The sequence below is a fragment of the Lontra canadensis genome, unplaced genomic scaffold (assembly GCF_010015895.1).
Source record: "Lontra canadensis isolate GAN:19392208 unplaced genomic scaffold, GSC_riverotter_1.0 scaffold39, whole genome shotgun sequence".
Lineage (NCBI taxonomy): Eukaryota > Metazoa > Chordata > Mammalia > Carnivora > Mustelidae > Lontra > Lontra canadensis.
This window is the reverse complement of record NW_022631033.1, coordinates 16233229-16249370: the sequence shown is the minus strand read 5'-3', so window position 1 is coordinate 16249370 and position 16142 is coordinate 16233229. Positions and strand designations below refer to the sequence as shown.

The window sequence follows — 16142 nt, the reverse complement described above, 5'->3', positions numbered from 1 at the left end:
AAAAAAAAAAAAAAAAAAAAAAAAAAAAAAAAAAAAAAAAAAAAAAATCACACACATGGTACAAAAATATGACACGACAGAGTTCATCCCACTTCCCTTGCCAGATCAAGACTTACCCAATCACAATCAGCCCCAGGCCTGCGCTCGCGTCCCGGAGGCTGGGTCCCGCGCCCCGAGGCCTGGGCGCCTCCGGGCGCTGACACCCCGCGCGGGTCCCCTGCAGGCGGCGGGCGGCCGTGAGCCCCCGCGCCCCCGGGGCCTTCGCTCCCCGCCCGCCCAGCCCTGCGCCCCCAGCCTGCTAGTCCTGCACGGGCAGCGGAGTCGCACCCGGGAAGCTCGAGTCTTGAGCGGCGCGGCCAGAGGCGCTCCGAGCTGGGTCTGCGCGGCCCATAGGCGCGGCTGCTCGCGGGGTGCCGGGACCGCCTTCCTCTCCAGGTCCTACAGCCCCGCACCAGCCAGATTCCGGCGCGGCGGGGCGACGCCTCCCGTCCCTCGGAGCACGCCCTTCCCTCCTCCTCCAGCGCCGCAGCGCCCTTCGCGGAGGTCGACCGGGGACAGGCGGCAGGTCGCCAGCGCTCCCCGCCCCACCCGCCGCCTCCCTGCCCCGCGTCCGCCTCCCAAGTTCCCAGGAACCTAACGTTGGAAAAGTCCTGCTGCCAGAGGCCCGATTTTACATGCCAGTGACCTGAGCTTTGGCCGCCAGCCACTCGGCCTCTCGGCATCCCACCTGCCGCCCTCCCTGCGCCTCCAGTGGGCACCGTCTGGCCTTCTCACCCTTCCCCGGGGTGAGGGGGTTGAGGGCGGGGGGCGGTCTCGGCGGGAGGTCTGTCCCGACAGGTGTTTGCTATCCTTCATTCTTTTAAGTAGACCTGTAACTAACAAGAGAAAACCCGAGAACTACAGAAAGATTTCCCCTATCCACCTCCTCCTATGAAAGGATTCCTAGTTGGGCAGGGGTGCCGTGGGGAGGGTAGGGGGAAGGAGTTTAAAAAAAAAATTGGTCTCAGACCTGGTAAATGCAAGATGCTAATCTGGTTAACAGAATCTCTGGGTCAAAGATTTGTTTCTCTTCTCTCCATCTTCAAACAGATGCTTGACCTCATCCAAACCAATAACTTCTCTACAAAGCAGCGAGTATAGCTTTGTTCACGTATGTGTGCTTGTCTCCGTCTTGGAGTCACACAATTAATTATGCCAGGACCAAAGTCACTGAACCCTATGTTGTGAGGCAGGAAAATGACCAAGCCACCATATTCATAAACTGAAAATAAATACGAATGAGTAGCTTAAGGAAGACACATAAGCAAAGGGTCAAAGTGTGGGCACTTCCTGTGGCATGCCTTTTCCCACTAAAAGATTTTTCATAATTGCAATGAATGAAATGGATGCTGGTACTTTGCAGCCCGTCCGGTATATCCATTCTCCTTTGACCTGAGGCCTTCTGAGTCTGCAAAGCAGCCCATCCAGTCCTGTGCAACTTCCTGCACTAACAAAGGTCTACCCTGCCGCTTCCGTTAGTGAAAAATCCGGTTGATTTATTTTTAATCTTTTAAGGAACAACCCTAAGAGGACGATAAGAAACCACTACCAACAACGAAACAATCCATTTCTGGAAATACTGGAACCCTCACCGCATTTACCACCACGAATACTCGGTTTCAAGGTGGTAAATGGCTATAAACCCCCAAATGAGTAAGATTTTAAATCCTGATCCATACATATGTGTATATATATGGGGAGTGAGTGTGCATGTGTGTGTCTATTAGGAAAACTGCTGGTGTCCAGAGTCAACACATGCCCATGAATACTATGGAAATGTAAAGGGAGATCTGACCGAGAAACAAAAGAAAGAAGAAGATTATGATCCAAACACATGCTGGCTGCTTTATATGTATGTTGTTTTGTTTAATTTTTTAACACCCATGCTAAGTAGTTACTATCATCCAATTTTACAGATGAAAATACTGAAGGCAGAGACCTTAATTAAAATGGTCCAGGTCTCTCAACTAGGATGTGGCATGTGTGTGTACGTGTGTGTGTGTTGTCCCAGGTATCCACTATTGCGCCACAAACTACCCCAAATCTGGTGGACTGAAACAAGTCATTTTGTTCCACTCACAAATCATAGCAGTCAGGAATTCCGGCGAGCCTTGGCCGTGTGGTTCGTCTGCTTCATGTGGCACTGTGGCTCCGTGGCATTGCTCCGTGGTATTCAACTATAGCCTCCGGGCTGGTCTGGAGATTTCTGGGAGTCTCGTCCACGTGGTGGGTAGCACTTTGGGTTACTTTGGGAGGGCTGGAAGGCTGGGCACAGCTGGGCCCTTCTCTCACGTAGTCTCGGGACCTCCCTGGGTCTTGTCTCCAGCAGGGCAGTTAGAATTCCCACATGGCAACTCAGGGCTCTTAGAAACCACTCTATTAAAGGCTGGCTCCGATCGGGCACAGCGTCACCTACACTGTACTCCATTTTCAAAGCATTCACATGTTCAAAGCTTTGGAACATAGAACCCATCTCTCAATGGGAAGGGGGTCAAAGCCCATTTTTACTCCACCATTTCCAGACATTAATCCCATCACAATATACTCGGGCTGCTCAAAATGCCTTAAAATTTGACCACTTCAGTCATGTCCAAGTGAGGATGAAGAGAGTCGGTCCTCCTTAGGGGCATCTCCTGTGGATCTGAAGACCTGCGAACGGAAGAGAGCAGCCAGCGGTCTGTCTTCCTCATGCACAGTGAACAACAGACAGACAGAGACCCAAGAACCACAGCTAACACTGCTGTCCCAAGGGAGGGACAGCGGGAGACACAGCGGTCACTGGTCCGCGGCTATTTGAGTCCAAGGAGGCTCCTGTTTCCAGTGTCTTCATTAGAACCCACTTCTGCTCCCAGCTTCCTCTTGGGTCTCTGCTCTGCCTTGTGGGCTCTTGCTTCCACCCTCTGAGTTATCCTCATGAGGAAGAAACGGCCCCGGTTTGCACCTGAGTAGGCCCTCAGCCTGCTTCTGTCCAGAGTGGCTTCTAGTCCCAGCCGATGTGCTTCTACCACTCCGCTCACATAATCCCCTCGCGTGACGTGTGTGCTTTCCTGTGAATGTCTTCAGAGCTCACTCCGTTAGCCATAAGCCACCCTGACTTTTCTTTCTGGGGCAGGTCATTGGGGCAACTTGGAGGCTGCCGTGGGACAAGGCCCTTAAACCCCTAAATCTTCCTGAGGCTTTTAGTTAGCCAGACCTTTGGTCTCACCTTTACCGTGGCCCCATATCTGATCTGCACATGGAGGTCATTTCTTAATTTTGCTCAGAGAGACTGTGAGGTTGAAACAGCTTACTTTCCAAACCTAACATGTCCTGGCTCTTACATTTCTTATGAAATCTACTCAAAAATTGGACAGTTCCTTCTCTAGTGCATATCTCTCTTCTCTCAAATTTCAAAACCCAAAGCAACACTGATTTAGAGAAGAGAATCATAGGATCCTCCCACTGGATTGGTCTAGGGTGGTGTGCTCCAGAAGAGATATAATGGGAGCCACACACATATTTGTAAATTTTCTTGTGTCTACATCATTCAAGTTAAAATAGTTGAAATTAATTTTAATATTTTATTTAATCCAATAGATCTAAAATATTATCATTTCAACATGTAATCAATATAAAATAATTAGGATATTTTAAATACTTTTGGGGGGACACTCTCTTTGAAATCCGGTGTGTATTTCAAACTTACAGCCCATCCCAATTAGGACGAGCCACATTTCAAGTGCTTATTCACTACATGTGGCTAGTGACTTCTGTACTGGACAGTAGAGAATAAAATCCCTTGACTTTTATTTTTAATTTGGCTTAAACATTTTAAGACTCCATCATTCTTAGCCAGGCCTGAAACTGTGAGATAGATAGATAGAAACATACATACATACACACATGTATATGAGAATATGTATGTATTCTCTTCTAAACACACACATATTCCATGTAGTTGTCAAAAAAATCATCAACACACAGAGGCTTAACTGCACATCAGAACTGAAAGCTACTGATTCTGTCAGTTTATCCTTGAAGATACATTGAAATATATATTGCAGAAAAAAATTCATTAAAAAAACTAAAAATATTATACATTTGAATATGATTTATAAAAGAAAAACATTTTTCTCAATGTTATTTGTACTTAGTACATACAATTTTCATCCTTTATTGATTACTTAAACCATAATTGAAAACTGGAAGTAAATAGCCATTTCTGCATTCTTGTTTGAGTGTTTTACATTCTAACGTGGGCAGGGGGCTTGGGATCAATAATGACAGGAATTAAATAGGAGAGCTCAATTCCTAAAATAAGGATATCAGGATCTGCCTTAGCTGATTTTGGAGACTTCATTAGGATGAAGTGAAATTGTACATGTGATCACCCTCTGAAAATCTATTAGTCATTTAAGGATATAGCAATAGTTACAAGCAATATTTAAATTGTCTAAAAATTGATCTGATTGGAAATTCTGGCTTTGCCTTGCTCAAGCCAGGGAATCCTGAGCTGGTAATAATTCTCTGAGCATACATTGTCAAAAACAAGTCTAATATTATTCTCTTCCTTGTAGAGTTGCATGAATTTAATGATGATTTTTCAGGAGTGCATGTGGATGCATAAAACATTGTAACTTAAAGCATTCCCCCTTTCAGCTCTCCAAACACTGAGTTACTTCCAGTGAGAGTTTAAAAGGAAAAGTGAGTGGAGAGTTCACTTGTGTTCATTTCATTCTTACCCAGTTGCAATTACAAATGTCGTGTATAGACTTTTGTATTTATCCAGTGTAGGCAGCCTTGCCTTTGCACAGGTAGCATGCAAACGGAAACTGTGATCATCAGAACTGTGTCCTCGTTTTGCAAATAAAAACATATAGATACACATGTATTTTCTTTCTCCACCACAGAGCTGTCCCCCGCAGCAATGAACACACCTAGCACCTAGATCTTGGTTTCTAGTACCATTCTCCAATAGGAGGAGCTAGGGTTCCTTGGAGAAAGATGATTCCTGGGCTGGGGCAGAGAAAATACAAAAATATACCTGGAGCATTCATAATGTCAGAAAATAAGGAAGTACTCAAAACCTACAAAAGAATGGGGGCATGTCAGAGGGACTCAGGAACCAACCTGAAAGAGCCCTGGATAGCTAAAGCTGAAATAATTTGAGTAACAGGGGCGCCTGGGTGGCTCAGTTGGTTAAGCGACTGCCTTCGGCTCAGGTCATGATCCTGGAGTCCCAGGATTGAGTCCCACATCGGGCTCCCTGCTCGGCGGGGAGTCTGCTTCTCCTGCTGAACTCTCTCCTCTCATGCTCTGTTTTTCTTTCTCTCTCAAATAAATAAATAAAATCTTTAAAAAAATAACTTGAGTAACAAAATAAATAATGTGGTATTGAATTATAGTCCAAGGAGCAAAATAAATATCTGTGAGTACATACTGATATAAATAAACGAATGAACAAATCAATAAATGGAGGGAAAGAGGTGAGTCTCCTACGGATGAATTACAAACAAATTATGTAGTTGCCCCTTCTTTTAGGAGATGGAGCTTAACACCTCCTGGCTTCAGCCTTGAGCGTGGGCTTGATTCCAAAGAGTAGAGTACGAAAAGGGGGCAAGACGACTTTACAGGGGAGAAACCTGACAAGCACTCCCTCAGCCAGGGGATCAAGGTCAACATCATTAGTGATGAGTCATGATGACAGCATGTCCTGAAGAAGATATGAAGATAATGTCACTTCATCTCTGTGGTCTTCTTCCCAGAAACCCATAATCGCAGCCTAATCATGATAAAAACGTAAGACAACTTCTAATTGAGAAACATTCTATAAAATACTGTACTCTTCAAATTCTCAAGGTGGTCAAAATAAGAAAGGTCTGAGAAACTGTTTCAAACCAGAGAAAACTAAGGAGACATGATGATTAAATATAATGTGGTATCCTGGATAAGATCCTGGAACAGAAGAAGGACATTGGGGAAAAACTGGTTGTAATGGCTAACTTTAAATCAGTAGATTTTGAATAAAGTAGATAATCCTCCATAACATGGGTGGGCCTTGCCCAATCAGTTGAAGCTTTTAAGAGAACAAAGATAAGGATGACTTTCTTAAACAAGAAGGAATTCTGCAAACAGACTGCCTTTGGACTCAAACTGTGACTCTTCCTCGGGTCCCCAGCCTGCCAACCTACCCTGCAGAATTAGACTTATCAAGCCTCCAACATCATGTGAGCCAATTCCTTAAGATAAATCACTCACTCTCTCTCTCTCAAAATACATCTTTCCATATAAATGTATAAACACAGGTGCAGATGTAGACATAAAGGCGCATCCTATTCTGTTTCTCTGGAGAATCCCAGCCTAATACACTGGTGAAATTGGAATGAAATGTGAATTTTAGTTAAGAATAATGCATCAATTATGGTTCATTATTTGTAACAAATGAACTATTCTAGTATAAGATGTTAACAATAGGGAGCAACTTTTCTGTACATTTAAAACTGTTCTAGAATAAAGTCTATTTTAAAAATGCATGCAATAAACTATTCTACACATTTAAATATATTTTACAAGTTAATAACTACTTTCTAAGAAGACCAATAAAGCAATATTATGTTTTATTATTTTAATGTGAAGAGTATAATAATCTTATGCTGTGTTAGGTAAACTGTGAAGGCCATAGCTTATAGAAAATTATAGAAAAAATGTAGAATTTATATATATATATACACACATATATGTGTGCATGTATATATATATATATATATATATATATATATATTTTTTTTTTTTTTTTTTTTTTTTTTAGAGAGAAAGAAGGAGCGGCAGGTGGAAAGGGCAGATGGAGAGGGAGAGAGAGAATCTTATGCCGGCTCCATGCTCGGCTCGATGTTGGGCAATGTGGAGCTCATTCTCACAATCCTGAGATCATGACCTGAGTTGAAATCAAGAGTTGGACACTTAACGAACTGAGTCACCCAGGTGCCCCTAGAATTAATACATTATTTCATGTAAAAATGAAAAAAAAATTACCTAGGTAATAAAATTTATAAGGACATTATTTTTAAAGAATTATAATAAACTACAGTAAGTTATATCAGATATTAAATAACAACAAAAATGTTTTATATAATTTTTTTCGAAGAACAAACTATGTAAAGCAAAATATAACTACATTATCTGACTCCTTTAGGATTGAAATGTTTGCTGTGATCCCACTAGAGTGCCACTAGATGTCAATCTTTCCCATTTTTAATACTGAAGAACATGCCCAGGTCGATTTCAATACCATGTATGTCTTTTTGCAAGGTTTAGGATTTAGTGAAGTTTCTTTCCAGTGCAGATATGGAATACTGTTTGGATCAAACATCACTATGGCAGTGCACGATATCTAGTATGCACAGCTGACAGAAAATATCAAGACACTAACATTGTCTGTCCATGGAGCGCCAACACTTTGGTAGCAAATAGGCTCGGGGACCGACATCGCTTACTTCTAAACCTTAACAACACCGTGATGGGTGTTGTTTTAAGTACAGAGAAGAAAACTGAGGGTGAGCAATATAAGTGAATTATCAAGGACAAACAGTTTTATCCAGATCTGTCTAGTCCGAGTTCAAACGTCTGTCCTTTCTAAGATTCATCTCTGATCTAATTTGCAGCTTTCTGTTGAAGTTCCTTCTCTCATAAAGATGTTCTATGGACCTCTCTTTGGATATACCAAATATGTTCTATATTAACATTCAATAACATTTCCTGAAGACTAACCACATCCCCATCCCTGCTTTAAAGCACTCGTAACGAGTTAGTGCATTTAAGTTTCACAATGAATTCTTTGAAGAGGAAATACTTTTAGATCCATTTTGCAGATTGGCAAACTGAGGCACAAAGAAGTCAATGACATGACAGAGCTAACATTCTGACTTAAGCTATTGAAGACAAAGCTTATTCAATGCCCCACTTCAGTCTTTTATGCATGGCCTACCCCTCACAAGCCCTCTACGAAAGATTTGGAGGAGCTCAAGCACACTACATTTAACAAAGCATATAGAAAAGGTTTTAAATTTAGAGGAATGTTGCATCTGAAAAGAGTAACAGAGGGAAAAATTATTAGACTTTCAATATGAAGACTATAAAACACTTAGAAAGTCTTAAGTAATCTATGAGGTTGATAGGCTATATATATAAGATACAGTATTTGTATTTTATTCAAAACAAAACACCTAAATTGGTTATTTAGAAATCCAGCAATTTCTAAATTAGTGCTGCAGTCTATTAAGGACAACAATTTTTGGGTAAGAGCATATGAAATTGTCAGTCATGTACTGTTTGAATCAGAAAACCAGAAATTTTATCCATCAACCTAATACACTGGATAAATGGATTCAATAACATTCTGTAATCCGTATTTTTTTCTTACTTTTAAATATTAACTTTACCATACTATTATAGTAGAAAGTGATAGAAGAGACAAAGAATCTGAAAAGTGTCTTATAAATATTTTTATAAAGAATTCATCAGGGGCACCTGGGTGGCTCAGTGGGTTAAGCCTCTGCCTTCGGCTCAGATCATGATCTCAGGGTCCCGGGATGGAGCTCCGCATCGGGCTCTCTGCTCAGCAGGGAGCCTGCTTCCCTTTCTGTCTCTGGCTGCTGCTCTGCCTACTTGTGATCTCTCTCTCTCTCTGTCAAATAAATAAATAAAATCTTAAAAAAAAAAAGCGAATTCATCAGACTTTCAAAGTGAAAAAAACTACCTACATATATTCTATGAAGAGTTTATTTTCCCCCAATGCAGAATCAATGTAGTCAAAGTTTTCAAAAGAGTGTTTTTAATGTTTAATTTCACTCATTCTTTTAATTACTGGAGCAGAAAATGAAGACTTGGTAATAATTGCTAGATCACTATTATAAGTTTCAGTTTCATTTGATGTCATTAAAATATTAAAATACAGTTGATCTTCATTATTTATTGGATTTCATATTTGTGAATTCACCTACTTGCTAAAATTTATTTGTAATTCCAAAATTAATACTCAGGGTGCTTTCATGCTTATTCACAGACATGCGCAGAGCAGCAAAAAACCCGAGTTTTCTGAATTGCATGTTCTCAGCTGAGGTGGAACAGAGCAGTATTTCCCTTCTCAGTTTTGCTCTAACACTATGAAGTACCCTCTTTGTAGTCTGTTTAATGCCATGGTTTGTTTTGTTGTTGTTGTTGTTTTGCATTTTGTGTTTTTAGTTAGTGATTTTGCTGTAAAAATTTGTGGGATACAGCAAAAACAGTGCTTAAAGGGAAATTATAGCATTGAATGAATATATTTAAAAAGAAAATCTAAAATCAATCTCCTACCTTAGGACACCAGAATAAGAAGAGCAAATGAAATGCAAAGTAAGCAGAAGAAAAGAGATAATAAAAATTAGAGCAGCAATCAGAAAAACTGAAAACAGGAAACTTAATAGAGAAAACCAATGAAACCAAAAAATTTGAAAAGCTTAATAAAAATCAAAGAGCTTCTAGCCAGAAAAAGAGAGAGAAGGAGACAAATTACTGAAGTCAGAAATGAAGGAGGGAATATCACTACAAATAACCACGGACATTAGAAGTTTTTTTTTTTTTTTTAAGATTTTATTTATTTATTTGAGAGAGACACGGTGAGAGAGAGCATGAGCGAGGAGAAGGTCAGAGAGAGAAGCTGACTCTCCGTGGAGCTGGGAGCCTGATGCGGGACTCGATCCCGGGACTCCGGGATCATGACCTGAGCAGAAGGCAGTTGTCCACCAACTGAGCCACCCAGGCGTCCCTGGACATTAGAAGTTCAATGAAAGAATATTCTGAACAACTCAGTGCTCACAAATTTGATAATCTGGATGGGACAGACCAATGCTGGGAAAACACAATCTGCCAAAACTCACACAAGAAGAAAGAGATCATTTGAATAGGCCACTTAAATCTATTAAAGAAATTAAATCAATTAAAAACCTTCCAAAACAGAAAGCACCAGGCCCAAGTGGGCTCACTGGTAAATACTACCAAACATGTAAGGGAGAAATTGTACCAATTCTCTAAATCTCTTTCAGAGGATAAAAGCAAAGGAAATACTTCCTAACTCATTCTATGTGGACCACATAATACCAAAACTAGACAGACATTACAAGAAAACTATAGACCAATATCTCCCATGAAGATAAATGCAAAAATCCTCCACAAATTATTAGTAAGTTGAATCCACAATGTGTAAAAAGAATTATATACCACAACCAAGGAAGAGTAATCCTAGGTATGCAAGGCTTGTGTAACACACAAAAATCAATTAATGTAATCAATCATATCAACAAGCTAACCAAAGATCACATGATTATATCCATAGATTCATAAAATGAATTTGATAAAATCCAACACCCAACACTGACAACATCAAATGCTGGTAAGGAGTAGGGCAACAGGAACTCTTTTATAGCTGGTGGGAAAGGAAAATGGGACATCCACTTTGGAAGACAGTTCAGCAGTTTCTTACAAAACCAAACCTACTCTTTAAAAAAAAAAAAAGATTTTATTTATTTATTTATTTGAGAGAGAGAATGAGGAGCAGGGAGGGGCAGAAGGAGAGGGAGAAAGAATCTGAAGCAGATGTTGCACTGAGCACAGGTCCAGATGCAGGGGGCTGGATCCCACAAACAGGAGATCATGACCTAAGCCAAAACCAGGAATCCGATGCTCAACCCACTGAGCCACCCAGGTGCCCCCTAAACATACTCTCACAATACAACCCAGTAATCACACTTGTTGGTATTTACCCAAAGGAGTGAGAACTTACGTCTGCACAAAACCTGCACACGGATGTTTACAGCAGCTTTATTCATAATCGCCAAAACTTGGAGGCAACCAAGCCACCTACCTTCAATAGGTCAGGGAATAAATAAACTGAGCTACTTCCAGACAGTGAAATATTCAGCTCTAAAAAGAAATGAGCTATCAAGCTATGAAAGGGCAGAGAGGAAACTTAAATACATATTACTAAGTGAAAGAAGCAATCTGAAAAGCCTACCTACGGTATGATTCCAAATATACAACATTCTGAAAATGGCAAAATATGAGGGAAGTCAAAAGATCAGTGTTCGCCAAGAGTTACGGAGAGGAAGTGATGAACAGAGCACCGAGAATCCTTAGGGCAGTGGAAATATTCTATGTGGTACTACAATGGTAGATACATGTCATACGTTTGTCTAAACTCATACAATATACAACGTCAAGGCTGAGCCCTAATGTAAACTACAGATGTGGGGTGATAGTGATGTACGTTTATCATTCATAACCAATATCCAGCTCTGGTGGGAGATGTTGATCATAGGAAAGGCGCAGGGGGTATATGCAAAAATATCTTCACTGTCGCTCAGTTTTGTTGTGAACTTCAAACTGCTCAAAAATAGTCTTTAAAAACTGCCAACCTAAAAAGTCACTAAAGTAAAAAAATAAAAACCAGAATTGCTCACATTGAATCTCTGAGGTTGGGTTGTGTATCACCAATAGCATCTTACGATGGCCAGCCAGGCAGCAAACAGAAAATCCTTGTCGTGAACCATAAAAAAGATTAGCTTCCCATGTCATACTCATTAGGATGATGGTTATCCAAAAGAAGAGAACATGACATGTGTTGGAGAGGATGCAGAGGAATTGGAACCCTCGTATTGCTGGTGGGAATGTTAAAATGGCGCAGCTACTATGGAAACCAGTCTGGTGGTTCCTTACAAAATGAAACACAGAATTACTGTATGATGCAGCAATTCCATGTCTAGGTAAACACCCCAAGGACTGAAAGGAGGGACTCTGGCAGATACTTGGCACCATTATTCATGACAGCATTATTTGCACTAGCCAAAAGATGGAAATAACCCAAATATTCATCAACATATGAACAGATAAACAGAATGTGTTCTATGTTTACAATTAAATACTTTGAGCCTTAAAAAAGAGTGAAATTCTGACACACGCTACAACATGGATGGACCTTAATGATATGATCAGTGAAATCAACCCAACACCAAGGACCAATAGTATATGACTCTGCTTCCAGGAGATGTCTACAGTAATCAGTTTCATAGAGACAGAAAGTGGCATGGTGATGGCCAAAGGCTGGGGGAACAGAGGAATGGAGAGCTCTTGTTTCATAGCTGCAGAATTTCTATTTGTAATGATGAGAAAGTTATGAAGATGAGTGGCTGCATACTACTGTGAATGAACCTGATGTCATTGAATTACACACTTAAAAATGGTGAAAATGAGGGACGCCTGGGTGGCTCAGTTGGTTAGGCGTCCAACTCTTGATTTTGGCTCAGCTCATGATTTCAGGGTTGTGAGATCGAGCCCACCATTAGGCTCCATGTTGGGCATGGAGCCTGCTTGGGATTCTCTTTCCCTCTCCCTCTGCCCACCCTGTCCCAGCTCCAGCCTGCTGTTTCTCTCTTTAAAAAAAAAAAAAAAAAAAAAAAAAGTGGTTAAAAAAGTACATTTTATGTTATATATATCTTACCACATTAAAAAAAAAAAAAGAGATCACCTTCCAATCTGCATAATGGGTATTAGTGACTTAGAAGGAAATCTTGAGACAATATAGAAGCACTTATGTAAACTTTAACAATCAATGCCTTAGGGAGGACTTGGAGCTGTCTTGAATCAGATGTCTTTGTTCATGCTCCATAAGCAGGGTCAAGTATAGGCTGGCTCTATGTTACTAACTGCAAAGCCAGAGTAGGAGCCCGGTCCCAGGGGCACCTGGGTGGCTCAGTCAGTTAAGCATCTGCCTTCCCCTCAGGTCATGATCTCAAGGTCCTGGGATCCAGCCCTGCATCAGCGGGAGGCTGCTTCTCCCTGTCCCTCCGCCTCTCCCCTCTCCCCTCACCGTGCTGCTCTCTTTCTGAGTGGAAAACAAATTCAGAAGAGTTAGTCTTTGAATGTTAAGAACTTTGAGGAACTTATTTAGCCTATATTTTCCTTTTTATATTGGCAGAAGAGCAATTTATGGTTTAAAAAAAGCAGCTTGGTTAAACCTAAAAGATGTACTACAATAAGAATAAAATTAGAATTCTAATTGATGGGAAAGCATTGTATTATAGTTTAACTGACAACATTTTTCTTTTCTGTGGCATGTGAAATAATAATGTGTCTTACAATCAAGAACATCATAAATTCCATGAAGTTCAGTAATTCTTGGTTTTGAAACAAGGTTTTTATCAACACAGATGGCTTAATTTACTGAAATGGATAATAAATCTGTAAAGATTTGCCCTTTGTTAAAAATGCAGCATGAACTGGAAAATGATATTGTACCAACATAATTTGTCAAATAGTTAATATTACCAAGTCTCTGCTGCGGAAATATTAAGTTTATCTGTTTCTAGGTCTTTTCTTTTTTTTTTTAAGATTTATTTATTTATTTGAGAATGGGGATGGGGTGAAGGGCAAAGGGAGAGGGAGAGAGAGAGAACCTTCAGCAGGCTCCCTGCTGAGGGTGAACCCCGACACAGGGCTCGATCTCAGGACCCTAAGACCACAACCTGAGCCGAAACGAAGAGTCTGGCACTTGACTGCCTGAGCCACCCAGGCATCCCTGTGTTTTTAAGTCTGAATCTGAAACCCTTTAGGTTTTTGTCTTTCAATATTTTACAGAGATGATAAAGCAAAACAGAAGCTAAACTCAACTCATAAATTCCAAAGGGCCTCCTATCCAATAATGAATTGCAATTACAGACCCCACTGGCCTTACAAAGCTTTCTTGGGGAAAATAAAAGCTTTCCAGTTAGGGGTCTCTTTTGATTAACTGAACTTCTTAATTTTACTATCATGTAATATGCCAATCTTTTCTTTCTGGTTAGCATTTTTTTGTCCTATTTAATAGATCTTTGCCTACCCAAGACATAAAGATCATCTCCTATGCTTTCTTCTAGAAGTGTCATTGTGTTTCCTTTCATACTGAGATCTACAATTCACTTGAAATTGATTTTTTTGTGTGTAAAATATGGCACAGGTGATTAAGTTTCTTTTACTTCTTTAAGGATGTACAACTGATTTTGCACCATTTATTGAAAAGACCACCTTTCACCAATATTTGCAAAGCCCACTTTGCCACAGTATATATTCATATACTTAGAAGAATGCATTTGACTTCTTTATTACGTTCCACTGGCCCATTTGTCTGTCTTTGCACCAATAATATACTTTATGTATTAATGTGGCTTTATAACAAGTTTTGTGTCCTTTAAAGTAATTATTATATATTACTGTAAACAGTGTTGTATAATAATTGTTTTTCTGTATATTTTCTATCAATTGCTGTGAAAGGTATGTTAAAATCTTTCATTATGATGTTAGATTTGCTTATTTTGTTCTTTCTGTCAATTGTTGCTATAAATACATAGATTTTTGTTCTCACAAACTCAAATTTTAGGCTCCTGTTTTTTGGTGTAGAATACACTCTTCATGATCTACAAGGTTATTTCTGAGTTGTAAAATTTATCTCCATCCCATATTTGGTAATTCTTGTATTCCCCCATTTAATCTTTGCTGCCACAATCAGAAAGCAGGAGAACACTTTTTTCTTGCATTGGTAGAGAAAACTTAGCAGCAGATATTAAGTGTTCCAGGTATGTCAAAAATAGACACACTTTATATATTTTTGAAATTACTGGTGCCTCTAAATTTAGAATTTTCATATCTTCTAATAAAGTGGCCCTTTTATATTTATAAAATGGCCCTTGTTACCTCCATTAATACTTCTTGTTTTAAAATTTACTTGGTCTGATATTATGAAAGCTACACCAGCTTTCTTTTCATTAGCATTTACATGTACAAACATGCCATCCATACAATTATATTCAGTATTTCTGTGTTCTTATATGTAAACTGTTTCTTTGGTAAACAATATAAAGTCGTTGCTTATAGCTAAATTCAGAGAGGATTACATTTGCTACTTCTGGCAGATGGGGCTACAGGGCCCTAGCAATCCCAAATCATGCTAATCCAATCAGTAATTAAGAAGATTTAAAACTGGGTTTCAGTCTCTTTGGTGCTGGTCCCTTTCCAGTTTACTCTAACTCTCTGAGTGTTTTTGTTTATGTCGTCGTTTATTGCCCAGCCTTCCTAGCTGTATCAAGTGGTGGGTGGTCTGACACAGTCTAGTCTGCTATTGCTGAAAGTAGAACTAAGGGAATTTTTGTAGAAAAATATCATACAATGCATGATATAAATCACCATTCATCTTCCAGGAGAATCTTCAGCAAAATATACATTTTCCCCTAATGCTTTAATGAGAAAGAATTCACAAACCATTTACCATTTTATGGTAAAAACAGTTGCATCCTGCTTCATGGTCAGCGTTAGGCAAAAACAGAGGTTTCCAAAAGGGACAAATATATGGATTAGAAGTGTATTTAGAGTACACACACTAGACACACACACACACACACGCGCGCGCGTGCACATGATGCTAAATTTAAAGTGTCAGCATTAAACCAATGAGCAGCTGAAGTGCATTAAATAATAAAAATAAACATTCTAATCCTAAATCGAATTTAATATTGACATTGAATTCACAAAAATCGTGAGCTCTGAAACATAACAGACATATTTCCAGTAAGCAGAGCTCAACCCTTGGCTATAATAAACTCAAAAACACATTTTCCTCATTGCAAGGAGGAAAATGTATTGTGTGCTAAGATGTTTCACGAAGAGTCCTTTGTTTGCTTTTGTTTTGTTTTGTGTTTGATAACATTTAGCTGAGTCAGTCTTCAAGACAGAAAACTATTCTGAGTCCTCCCACAGGGAACAATTTCTTCTCACTCATGTATCACCTCAAATCATAGTCCTTAACTTCCATCGTCATTGTGAGCTATGAACCACATATTTGAGACTAATTTTTCAACAATATGCATTACAAAATAGAGTGCTTTCAAGACTATCATTTCATATTCTTGTTTATGGGGAGAGTAAGACATTACATGAACAACTGTGCATGAAAACATGTCTCACACATAAAAATGTCATCCTTTAATGTGGAGGAAACGGTTTCAAGGTTGAGAGCCCCTCCTTGACAGGGACCGCCTATCTACTATCCAGCTCTGTGACCTCCG

The 16142-nt window shown here is 39.8% G+C and overlaps 1 protein-coding gene across 3 annotated transcripts in view; it reads right to left on the bottom strand.

Annotated features, from left to right (window-relative positions):
* Nucleotides 1–16142, bottom strand: part of FAM149A (family with sequence similarity 149 member A) — a 66554-nt gene that overhangs the window by 39437 nt on the left and 10975 nt on the right. Inside the window, exon 1 of one of the 3 annotated variants that reach the window (XM_032869952.1) lies at nt 117–276. The exons of the other annotated variants lie outside the window; for them this stretch is intronic. The gene's annotated coding sequence lies outside the window, so the exon portion shown is untranslated. Of the gene's footprint in view, nt 1–116; nt 277–16142 lie in introns of those variants that run through there. 3 annotated transcript variants of the gene reach the window in all.